General features: G+C 43.9%; 1 protein-coding gene across 1 annotated transcript in view; it reads right to left on the bottom strand.

Moving 5' to 3' along the window:
* Positions 1-12,278, bottom strand: part of pola1 (polymerase (DNA directed), alpha 1) — a 114,596-nt gene that overhangs the window by 6,146 nt on the left and 96,172 nt on the right. The gene's annotated exons all lie outside the window — the stretch shown is intronic.

Here is a 12,278-nt window from a genome sequence, read left to right as displayed (position 1 = left end):
TTAAGTTGCTGCCAAGGGGGTAAACGCACACCGCCAGCCAATGAGAACAACGAGTCTGTGCGCAGGCGACACCCAAAACCAGGTCTGACTCTGTTATTTTGAAATAAGGCAGAAAGTACTGAGCTGGCCTTGAGACCTGTTGCCTTCTAACTCTCCCTCCTCCTCGTCTCCTCTCCTCCCGTCTCTTGTTCTCTCCTCCCCCTCTTTCTCAAACACATCTCAGTCTCTCCTCTCCTCTCCTCTCCCATCCCCTGCGCCTCCTACCGCCGTCTCCCTCCTCTCTGTGACATAGTGAAGCAGGAAACAAATTTGTTTGGTTTGTTAATCTGCCGCAATTACCTCTAGCCACACAACTGTCTGCCAGAGAGGGGGGGGGGGAGAGAGAGAGAGAGAGAGAGAGAGAGAGAGAGAGAGGGGGAGAGAGATAGAGAGCAGAGGGTGAGAGAGTGCAGAGAGAGATACAGAGGAAGAGATAAAAAGAGAGAGTGTGTGTGTGTGTGTGTGTGTGTGTGTGTGAGTGAGTGAGTGAGTGAGTGAGAGAGAGAGAGAGAGAGAGAAGAGAATGGGATCAGCCCTGAAATTACCTCCTTCATAATAGTTTGTTGTGATAAGCCATTGTGAGAGAGGCAGCCGAACTGCAGTTGCTGTCAATTTGATTAGCCATTATACTGCATGTTTAATTGCAGTTATTCACTCGTCATTTTCCCCTTCCACTGGAGGGACCACACACACATACACACATCAGATGTTTGTAGAGCATATTATTATTGTGATGAGGCATCTCTGATGTCTATGGGTGTGCGTGATATGCCTGAAACGACTGGACTGACTGTGTATGTAAAGTGTGCAGTAGGATTACATGTTTATGATGCAAGATGGGTGTGTATGTGTGTGTTTCAACAATGTTGTGTACAGTCTATTTGGTGTTTGTGCGTGTTTAATGCCCGTCTATGGCTGTCCATGTGGCGTGCACAGCTGTTGACCCACAATGCACTGCCTAGTCAACAACCAAGCGCTGTATCCCATAATGGAGCCTCGGTTACCGTTGCCAACGCAAACTGGGTAGGCACAAACACATACCTCTGATAGACCAGACACACACAAACAGACACACACACACACACACACACACACACACACACACACACACACACACAACATCAATGTAATACTGATTGTAGGCAGGCCAATAGCTTTGCTGGGCTTGACTGACAGGTGTCAAAAAGGCGTGGCCAAGATATTATAGGTCGTTGTTGAATCTGGAGCCCCTAACCATCCCCCCCCCCACACACACACACGGGTAGCTACATTCACCAACACAAATGGATGGATGGAGACACACACACACACACACGCACACGCACACGCACACAGCCAGCCAGCCAGCCAGACCTCGTTATTCGTCTCAGAGCTTTGTTCCTGTACTGACACCATTTCAATTTGCACTACAAATCTGCAGCATTTTCAGCCTGACTGCCTAAGGAGCAAACCAGCTGTGAAATTGCCTCTCTCGGGAGCGTTGGACCCCCCAACCCTACCCCACAACACAGCCGTCGCTCCCCTGCACCCCTCCTCCCTGACTAGCAAGCACCTCACCCTGCACACACACACACACACACACACACACACACGCACACGCACACATACACGCACACACGCACACACGCACACACGCACACACAGGGTGCATTTCCCTTTGCCATGCGGGTGAACCTATAGACGGTAGGGCAGAAAAGAGAGAGGGAGAGAGAGACAGAGAGAGAGCGATATGGAGGATAAAGCATACAAATGCGTCTAAATCGCTAAACCATGGCCAACAGTCTGTAATGGCCCACTGCTGCCCAGACAATAGACTGAGCACTCAGGCTCTTCCTTACACACACACACACACACAGACACACACACACACACACGCGCACACGCACACGCACACGCACACACTCTACACTGAAGTACCGGAAGGTATGAATCTATCAGGATAACGGAACAGTTAAAGGTGGGTGTGTGGTGGAGCATGAACAGTACTCTGTGTGTGTGTGTGTGTGTGTGTGTGTGTGTGTTAGGGCTGTAAAAAAAAATTTGAACTTTGAAAAAAAATTGAATATCTTTTTTTAAAAGAATTTCAAACCTAAATTTGAGAGTTTGACTATTGTAATATTCAGAAATAATATAATTTATCAAAAGGTATGCAGAGAATTGTGTTCATGCACGAAATGTTCATTTCCCGCGCTGTCAAAAAAGTTCCCATGCTGGTCCCGTTAGCCAACAGTAGGAGCCCTGTTTGGGATTTTTGGGGATTTGTTGCTTTAAGGGGAGACACGGTAGGTGAAAACATCGTTTTTCAACGCCCTGGTCATATTTGAGATTTTGTGCTAGTTTGCTTCCATAACATGTCTTCTTTCATACTAGTGGAAATAAAACATCAAAAATACGCATTTAGATGTTTATTTTACTTCATTTAGTCTGTTTGCGTCTGTAGATTCTTCCTAAAATCACCAAAAGTTAGCATCTTTTCGGAACGTCTCGCAGCGTTTTCTTTCGTCTGAATCCGGTCATCCGGGTATCGTTTTAAAGATCTGGCTCTCGTGCACAATGTTATCGCAACCAAACCTGATAGTTTCATTTGCATCAGCAACCAATCGTGGAAATACAAAGGCGGGTTTGATGCTAACCGTGAAATCTCATTGGCTGTTGTGGATTTCTGAGAACGTGATTGGTTCAGCGCGTCATGTGACACGTTTCCACTTCCTTATATCTAATCCAAACAATGCCGTCTGTAAAGCGTTCTAAACGTAATAAGCAACAATGACAACAGTGTTTGCCCGCAAGGTTGAACAGAAAACATGAGAAACTAAATGGAAATGTTTACATTTATGAGATATAAAGTGCCTATTCGCGCAAGTTGTCATTAGCCGGTGCTAGCATGTCCAGTGAGCAGCAGGGAGATGAGGCTAGCGTTAGCATGTCCAGTGAGCAGCAGAGAGATGCGGCGCGTTTGAATGAGCTGATAACTGGGTTGATTTGTCCTAATTGTGCAGGGACTGGTATTAAAATTAACATAGATCCTCAGAATAGTGGGTTCTGTAGTACTTTGCTCTTAGAGTGCAGTCTTTGTGAGAAATGGCTATCGCAAAAGTGTCTACACATCGACTCGGCTTCATGATACAACTAGGAATGATGTTGCATTTGATGTCAATGTGAGGATGGTCCTCTTAGCGCACGAGTTAGGGTTGGGGTATGCAGCTCTCCAAAAGATTAGTAAAGTGTTAGGGATCCCAGGGCTTCATCTGAAAACGTATCAGAAACATGACAAGAGGGTGACAGGTAGGCTATTGAAACGTGTTCCCTCTCTCTCTCTCTCTCTCTCTCTCTCTCTCTAGCCAATATCAGAAGCCTATACATATGCACAGTAGTCTCTCTACCTGTGGCATATCTACATGCATCCATAAACTGACCAAATAAACTGTTTTAATTTCAGTTGCTGAAATAGAGAGAGGTCTGGAGTCCTTTCACAGAAGCAGAGAGCAGATTAGGCAGGCATATGCAGATGTGGACCCAGAGGTAGGTAAGCTGACTGCCAATAAATGCAAAATGTTACAAAATTATTACAGTTATTGAGAATTATTACAATAATTCTCAATAACCAGCGTTCAGTGGACAACATGAAGGCGGCAATATGGGGTAGTCCGCTTCACTGATGACAACCCCATGCGCACCAGGAACATATTGTGGTTTTAGAACAGTTTTGTGGACTGCAGCTGAGTGGGTTCTACAGACCAGCTGCTTAGAACAGTTTTGTGAACTGCAGCTGAGTGGGTTCTACAAACCAGCTGCCTAGAACAGTTTTGTTGATAGCTAGTGTGGTGCCATCTGAGGAGTGACTCTGTAGACCTATGACGGCGTAGCTTGATGTCTCCTATGGTGTTGCTTTTGACGATGGTTATATCACTTGTTTGTTTGGCAATCTATATTTAGCTTCTATTGGTGTTTACCCTGCATTGTTTACCACATCTTGTCCTGTGTATTTATGAATCAGCTTACTCTTCATGTTCATTCATTCATGTTCATTCATTCATGTTTTCTCCATGTAAAACGCTTAAAAAACACAAAAAGCTAGATAATCTGTTTTCTCATGCATGTCCTCGTCAAATGTGTCTATCTTTGTCCATGATCTGTTTAACAAAATAATACAAGCTTTCTAAAAGGGAATGTTCTCTTCCCTACTAACATTGTCTCGTCTCTAGTCTCGTCTTACTAACATCCCACTCGTGGGCTGTACCTTGACGTGGTGAGTGGGCTTCCAACTAAACAGGTCTTACTTCTCTATACAAAATGTCTACTCCTGGACTATTTTGAATCCACAACATGCTGTGTTATTCAGTTTTCAGTTTCTATGTGTTTTCAGATGTTGTGTAATGTTGTTACTAATGATGTGATTGGATATTGTGTTTGTAAATATTGGTTTACAATGCAAATGTATGGTTTTTTACAATACAAATTTTCAAAGCCCGTTTTCTCAAAATGAGTTATTTATCATCTTAGGGACATCAAAACCACCACTTGAGTAGCACCTACATACACCTAACTTTCCAGTTTTGTTCCAATCCATATTCTGAGAGTTTGTCCAAGGGGGATTTTTTAAATTTCATTCATAGCCTGATTTATATAACAGTTTATCCCTAAAACATGGCGAAAATTGGTCTTTTTATGACTGTTGACAGTATTTTCTGATTTCTGAAGTGAAGAAAAGAGATATCAAAAATCCCCCTTGGACAAAGTTTGAATAGGGATATGTGAACAAAATGAAACAAGAATTTTGAATCTGGCTTGAACCAGTTAAAAAAATTGATTTCCCAAAATTATGCAAATTGGCGCATATTTAGCGCATATAATGCCTAATTTGCATATTTATCCATAAGATTTCAGAAAACTTGTAATACAAAAAAGATGCTCCTTAATGTACCTAACAAACTGGGGGAGTTTGATGGTGATACCTATTAAGGCTTTTTTTTTTCCTATTCACCTGGGGTGTCTCCCCTTAAATGGAAACGTTAAAGATAAGGACCGAGTTATATGTAAGCTCTGCAGAACGAGTATTATGTACTGCAACACTACCAGCAACATGAGGAGCCACATGCCGTTGTCCTATACGTGGGAGTGGAATAAAAAGACGAGCGTGGAGCTACAGGCTAAACAGCCAAAAATGACAACATTCTTCGCACCAACTGCTGCCCTCCCTCCTGTTCAGGAATTTACATCCAAACACCTTAAACCTTTGTCCTCTCACTCCTTTTGTAATTCATCACCTCCCCCAAATCCTTTTTGTCCCTCTTAGAAACTACCGCCTTTTTCTCATGTCACATGTCTTTACTCTTGGCCACGCCTGCCATTCATATGTACAATGCAGTAGCCAATCACATCCTGGAAGCACCGTACCTTTGTTTTGATTGCATATAAGCCACAGCAAACCCATAAACGGCACTTCGCTGATGAAACCACCCTTGTTGCGTTTTCAGGAAGTCCTTGCGGCTCGTATTGTTTTTCACAATAAACCAGACTTAACCTTTTGAACGTATCTTGGTAAATCTTTTGACTAGATCAGTTTAAAATACTATCACAGTTGGCGACGCGGATGGTAATGGGAGAACTGCCTGCGTGTTGCTTCGGGATTCCAGTGGATGAACTGATCGGCAGACGTGTCGGTCCATTATAGTGGGCGTTGGAAAATCAATTTTCTCTCTTGCGCCAGAGCGCACGCCGAGATTATTTCCTCAGTTCTTCCACTGGATTCTTGAGGCTCACAGGTACGTTTAAACGAACCCTCTTATGGTTCTGAGTTGTATTTGCCTTGATTTGGTTCAATTTGTATTGGTCTGGATTGTTGAAAACAGAAACCCCAGCGTGGGTATTTAGTAAGTAACTATCTAAGGATTTTTGTGAACAGCAATAGATATTTATATCGTATTGTCCTTTGACTTCGTCCTTGTATGTTTTCCTATCGAGGGTAGGGCGCGCATTGTTGATGTTTCGTTTCAGAACGATACCAACTAGCTTAAGCCTCATTGTTGATGTTTCGTTTCAGAACGATACCAACTAGCTTAAGCCCCGTTTGTTGATGTTTCGTGTTAGCACGATTGCCAACTAGCTTCGAAGTGATTGTTGATGTTTCGTTGAAGAACGATTACCAACAGATGTAGCTACGGGAGTGATTGAGAGTTTTGGCAATCCGCGTTTCTGGGAGAAACGTTTTCCCCTTTGATCCCGGGTGGTTTGGTAAACCTAACGAGCGTTAGCTTTGACCAAGTGGCTGTACAGTGTTTGGTGGACCTAAACTAGGTTTAGCCTTGACCAAGTTGCTGGTGCAGCCGGGCATGCTTGTTGTAACGTGGGCCTTTGTTTCGTCTTATGTGTCTTATGTGTTCTCTGTTTGAGCTTCGGCTCTGTCTTGTATTGTTTGTTAAGAGCGCCATGGATCCAGGTAAAGTATTTTAAGTATTTTGTACACTGTTTAGACTGCTAGATTTCCAGTAGGCTAGCTGGTTGTCTGGGAGACGCAGGAAAACAACTGTCCCGGTGATCCGCCATTGAGCCAGAGAACAAAGAACTTCCTGACTGGGTGAGTACTAAGCGGGTTAATGTGTCTTTGTTTCTTTCGAAATTGTATTCTTTCCCGCCGTGAGTTAACTATAAGGTTTCCTTTCATTGCTGGTTTGGGGTTTTAGGCTGCGTCGTGTTTATTAGGGATTTTCGCAGTATAGCCTTTATTAAACTAAATTTCCCGCGCACGGCCAAAGACAACATCCGGGTCATACATGCAACATTTTGGGAGCACCACTAGGTGTCCCTGTAACACCGGCTACTAACATATGGCTAGAGGATGTAACAGGATTCTACTGCTAAACTTGTCTAGCCTGATGAGATTGTTGCGCTGAAGCATTATTCTGCGAGCGTTTGTTGGCAGATTTCGTTATGCGCTAAAGCATTTTCGATTCCTTACATCCCCATCTGACATTTTAGTGTTAAATTCTAAGATTCGGGCTCAGCTAGAGGTGGTTGAGATGATTAGGTTAAGGGAAAAGCCTGTTAATTCTATAGACTGGTCTGCTTTTAAGATTTGGGAGAGAGTAGCACGAGAGGGGTTTTTTAGGTCAGGAAGGAAAGATAAGGAGGTTCAGCAGACTGTCTCTCTGCCATTTCCCCAGCAGAATAACTCTGATTTAAAAATAGATTCCCCCCCCCCCTCGACTCGTTGCTCCGTGCTCACACCCAACCAGGCTGTTCTTTCCCCTCTTCATGCTCCCGCCATTAGCCACGCCCCTTCTCTCATTTCGCCCCTTTCTACGAGGTATAAGGAAGAATTGGCTAGAGCTATATCTGAGGCTAAGTTTAATTTGGAACAACTGCAAATGGCTAGAGATAGTCTGGAGGGACCGCAAATACACGCGCCTCTGATACGCTGCCCAAACCCTGTTCCTCGCCCTTCACAAATAAATGATGCAGCTGGTTATGCGGCCTGGACTCCAGAGATTACGGTTTATAGACCCTGGCGCTCTGATGAACTGCGTAATATAGCTAAAACCTTGCCCGATCCAACCAAAGACATGAACGAGTTCGAGAATCTTTTTAACAGTTTAGTTCGAATGTATGAGCCTCACGCCGAGGAAATCGCCATGATCATGCGACAAGTACTTGGGTTAAAATGGATCGAAGTAAAAGACCCGTTTGATATAACGTTGCCTTTTTCTCATGTCGATTTTACTGCACAAAACGCTGCGCTATTGAACAGAATCAAAACTCGATTCCCTAAAAAGATGGATTGGGACCGTATCACATATTGTAAACAAAATTCCGATGAGCAGTTCGAGAAATTTTGGGAAAGACTGGAATCAGTCTTCGCGTCACACAGTGGCATGGACAAAGCGAACGCCGATTATAAAAAGATTTTGAAACAACAGTTAATGAATAACTCTCTCTCCTCTTTGTCTGACCGAGTGAGGATGATATGCCACACCTGGGAATCAACTTCTCTCGGGGAAGTTGTTGATCATTTCCGGTATTCCGAACGCCTCCGACATTACATTGAACAACGGAATTTGAAAAAAGTCAAGGATGGTGCCGCTAGACTTCAGGCTGCTCAATTGAGACAATTAGACATTCAAAATAAAGGTGCAGGTCTGAAACAAAAACGGGGACGACGACAAAGGGAGAATAGGCAACGTAGCAGTAGGTCTAAGCATGTTCACAGGTACAGACAGAGTGGGAAAGATGAGGCATGTTTTCATTGTGGTCAATATGGTCACTGGATTGAACAGTGTCACAGTTACCGCAAGCTGAATGAAAAGAAAGAACCTCAGATTTGGGGTCAAGCGCCATCTGCTGGAGTTCCCTTGAACAACCCACAAGGTAGATTTTAACTAGCCAGTATAGACCCATTTTTTTTAAGGTAAATAAACAGGACAAGACATATGTAGCTGAAGACATAAGGTTTGTGCATAATAGTGGGGGGAATAGATAATGTTTGCCAGTGTCTTAATCTGAATGCAGCATCTCATAACCCAATTATATATTTTTAAATGGTTATGTTAAATATCTCATGTTTATAGTTTGAGGCACATTCATCGGGCCTGAGTGTTTTTTCTGAGTGTTTTTTTTACAGACAACTGTCGTTCCGGGAGTGATGGGTGAATGCCGAACCAGGAGACGGGCACAGGACCGGAGGTGGAGATGGAGGTTACTGGCCTGTTTCCCTACAGATGGGCGATCTGGGGTTCGTGAGATGCAAGGCCAACGCCATGTCACCGACTCACTGTGAGCGACAGATAAGTATGAAACAGGGAAGAGACCATTTTGTCCGAAGCGGTGCCCAATACTCTGTCCTCAAATGACAGAAGAGGGAGGTTTTAGATATACACATTTTTAGCTATACAAATGAAGCTTTGATGGATTTTTTTTGATTAGTTAATTGTAAATGAAGCCAATTCATTTTAGTGTCATTTTCTTTGAGTGATGCATTTTTTTTTCCCCCATCTCTATTTTTATCCTGACTTCAGGGAATTTGTTTTCACCCTTAGGGGGTGTTGTTTTGTTGAGACGAGAATGTGGTTATTTTATTTTATTTTCATAAAATCGCGAGAGAAATTCTAGAGCCAAATCCAATTGCCTTGATCATGACTGGGGACTGGGCGTGTTAAAGTCATTCTAACACTGGCCTTGATGTCACTGTAGGCTACTGCAGACTGGCTCTAATGACACTTGGAACAGACACCCTGTTTAAGTTTTCCTGACTGAATAACAACATTTTTCCCCAAAGCAGGAGCTTGCGCTTAACCATGTTTCTTAGAATCTCCAACAGACTGCGGATAACCGTTCCTGACCACAGAAGGGAACAGGGAGACCAGACCAGAGGACTCTCCTTTTCTCTCTTCTATTTTGTCTCTGTTGTCTCTCTCATCTGTGGATCCACAGACGGAGCACTTCATCAGCCTGTACTGGGGGAGCGGGAGCGCCGAGGTGGCCCTCCAGCAGCACGACCCGGGCCGGCCCTACGTGGAGCAGTACAGGGATGGACCGGGTTCAGTTCAAGAGCCTGTACGTGCTGCTGGCGCCCTGGCTGCGCACCTTCACCCTGCTGGACCAGGACAGGGACTCCCTCCTCACCTTCCGAGAACTCGCTGGCTGACCGCTCTATGTGGACCTGCCCAATGGGGAGACAAGAGACTACCAGGAGCAGATGAGCAGCCTGAGAACAGGCCAGAAAACATGGAAGAGAAGTAGATGTTGCGGGAGGAACCAGTTGTCATGGAATTTAACACATAGTCTCAAGACTATTCAGATTCATATCTTTTCTTTCAATACCTATTCATCCAGTCCCCTGCCTAAACACCTCAACCTTTTGTTTCTCTCTCTCTTTTGTAATTGTAAACACCTCGCTCTTCCTCCTCTCTTTGTTTAAGTCAGAAGGGCCACACCTTATGTCCTTCCTGCCCTGGCTCAGACCTTTTGTTTTCTTTGTCCATATTCAAAGTGATATTCACATGGATGTCTTCAACAGAGTGAGGACCGCCATTCCTGAGGCTAAGGAGGGGTTCCTGCATCACATCTCTCCTGGGGATTGGGTCCTGGTCCGCGACCACAGACGAAGGAGCTGGAACTCGCCGAGGTGGCTCGGGCCGTACCAGGTTCTACTCACCACGCAGACAGCGATCTGAGAGGACTTCGTGGATCCATGCAAGCCATTGCCGACGGGTCCAAGCAGCAGAGGACGGTCCACCAGGGGATCGCCAACACCAGGAGATCAAGGATGCAGCTGAACCAGAGGGCTCAGAGGCCAAAGCCATGAGCTGCCACAACTGTCCTCTCCTCTGACGAGGAATCGGAGGAAAAATGACCTTGCTGGTCACCTCCTTCTCATGATCGTTATGATGGCAACATGGAGAAACTCCACAGCCATGACCTCACAAGATGCACCACACACGCACACACACCTGCACACACTGCAACTAACATTGAACATAACTGATTCAAACAACGCGACATTGAAGTTGCGATCTAGAAGAGAAGACGCCTTGCATTCCCCAATGACATTCTATTGCCCAAAAGAGAAGTGTCACCTAAATGACTGTTGGATATACACTGTGAACAAGAGTGACCTTGACAGTCACCGCCACACTCTCCTCTCCTCTGATGAGCAATCGGAGACTGACCTTGCCGGTCACCTCCTTCTTGTGGTTGTGGTATGACAACATGGACAATCTCAACAGCAATGACTGCACCTCTAATCGCACACACTGGAACCTACATTAAACATTCAGAGACGCACACATGGAAGCTATGTTCCATAGGACATCACATGCGATTATTCACAACAAGAGTGAATGAACTTTGAAATAATCTGAAAAATATCATATTTGTTTACAAGAGTTACAATGGTTGAAACATGAGTTGATAAATAAGTTTGGGTTTTTCCTCTAAATTGACCAAGAGGTTTTTTGCCCTTCTTACACTGGTATCCATTTATTTTTTTTGCCTTGTTAAATCAAGTTTTTTGGTGAATGGTTGTCCACTCTTAGACTATAAATAGTATATAATCATGTCATCTTTTTTTTAATCTTGTTTCCTGTCAAAATTTCTGAAACAAGGGGTTTTGGTGCGTTTTTTTTTTTTTTTTTTTGCTCCACCTAGTGGAGAGATTATTTCCTTTCCACATGTATAGCATAGCTGACTGTTTACACTGTGTTTGGATTTTATATTTTATTTTTGTGTACCTGTTCAGGCACAAATGGGGGATTGTTCAGGAATTTACATCCAAACACCTTAAACCTTTGTCCTCTCACTCCTTTTGTAATTCATCACCTCCCCCAAATCCTTTTTGTCCCTCTTAGAAACTACCGCCTTTTTCTCATGTCACATGTCTTTACTCTTGGCCACGCCTGCCATTCATATGTACAATGCAGTAGCCAATCACATCCTGGAAGCACCGTACCTTTGTTTTGATTGCATATAAGCCACAGCAAACCCATAAACGGCACTTCGCTGATGAAACCACCCTTGTTGCGTTTTCAGGAAGTCCTTGCGGCTCGTATTGTTTTTCACAATAAACCAGACTTAACCTTTTGAACGTATCTTGGTAAATCTTTTGACTAGATCAGTTTAAAATACTATCACACTCCACAAAAGCAAGAGGTGATAACCCAGAAAATAGCAGAGTTCATATGCAAAGACATGCGTCCAGTAAGTGTTGTTGATGGTGAGGGATTTGTTAGTTTATGTAGAGAAATGGAACCTCGTTATAAAGTCCCTTCTCGCGGGACGGTAACCAGCAAGATAGTTCAACTGTAGCCTACACCACACGTGAAAACCTCTAAACTATCCTTCAGAGTGCTGAATCCACTATTCTGTGCCTGAATTACAGTTGTTCCTGCGAATTGATGTGATCAATTTATTTCTCTTTATTTTATCTTTCGGCAGTGCCACTAGTCTTGCAACTCAGTAACTTGTTAGGCCTAGCGCTGTGAGTTGCGCCTCTGGTGCTTAGGCTCCAATCCAATCCAATTGTATTTATTTAGTGCTTAGGCTACCCTCTATCATAGGTCTCAGGTTTGCTTGTGCATTTAAAACTAAACATTATACACTTGTAGGTTATTGAATAAAGTACAGTAGGCTAAACATTTATAGGCTACAATTTATTTACGGGCAATAATCCAGACACAGCACCTTATCGAAAGATGAAAGTTAACACCTCAGCGAGGGGTAACAGTGTTCACAGTACAATATTACAG

Source organism: Borostomias antarcticus (genome assembly GCF_949987555.1).
Source record: "Borostomias antarcticus genome assembly, chromosome: 2".
Taxonomy (NCBI): domain Eukaryota; kingdom Metazoa; phylum Chordata; class Actinopteri; order Stomiiformes; family Stomiidae; genus Borostomias; species Borostomias antarcticus.
Note: the sequence above shows the minus strand (reverse complement) of the source record. Positions and strands in the feature narration are given on the sequence as shown.